This window comes from Ctenocephalides felis, unplaced genomic scaffold (genome assembly GCF_003426905.1).
Source record: "Ctenocephalides felis isolate EL2017-DRISC unplaced genomic scaffold, ASM342690v1 CF-g0.4_SCAFFOLD_01886, whole genome shotgun sequence".
Taxonomy (NCBI): Eukaryota; Metazoa; Arthropoda; class Insecta; order Siphonaptera; family Pulicidae; genus Ctenocephalides; species Ctenocephalides felis.
Window position 1 is genome coordinate 2,350,905 of NW_020538040.1, and position 641 is coordinate 2,351,545.

Here is a 641-nt window from a genome sequence, read left to right on the forward strand (position 1 = left end):
ACGAGCAAACTTGTTTTTATCAAAAATTTTGAAAAAAGAGACTCTACTGACGCACAGAATTTGAATTTCAAATTAAAATATAAAAAAGTGACTCTACTGACGAACAAATGTAAATAAAATAGTAAAAAATATAAAAAGGGACTCTACTGACGAGCAAACTCGACCTTCATCTAAATTTTTGAAAAAACAACTACTGACGACCAACAGAAATATTATCTTTAAAAAGTTAGAATCAAGATTGAACTCGATGTGCAATATATATATATATATATATATATATATATATATATATATATATTATCGAATAGATGTTATTTGATTTATAAAATTGTTGAACACAAGCATTCGGTTGAAACAAAAAATAGTTTTACTTTATCATCTGACTGACTAACTTTATCATATAACAGAAAAAAACTTAAACTCAATTAAATTAATTCATTTCACCTTCATCGATACTAACTCGAGAATACAATTGAGAACCTAGTAGTCGAATAGCTATCGAATAGTCTAATTTGTATTTTAGTTAAATGTAAAATAAGTTGTCATTTATTACAATCGATTAAAAATATATTATTCAACAAACTATATCATGTAAAATATATTATTCTTCAATATTTAGTCAAAAATATTGTCTAAATTAT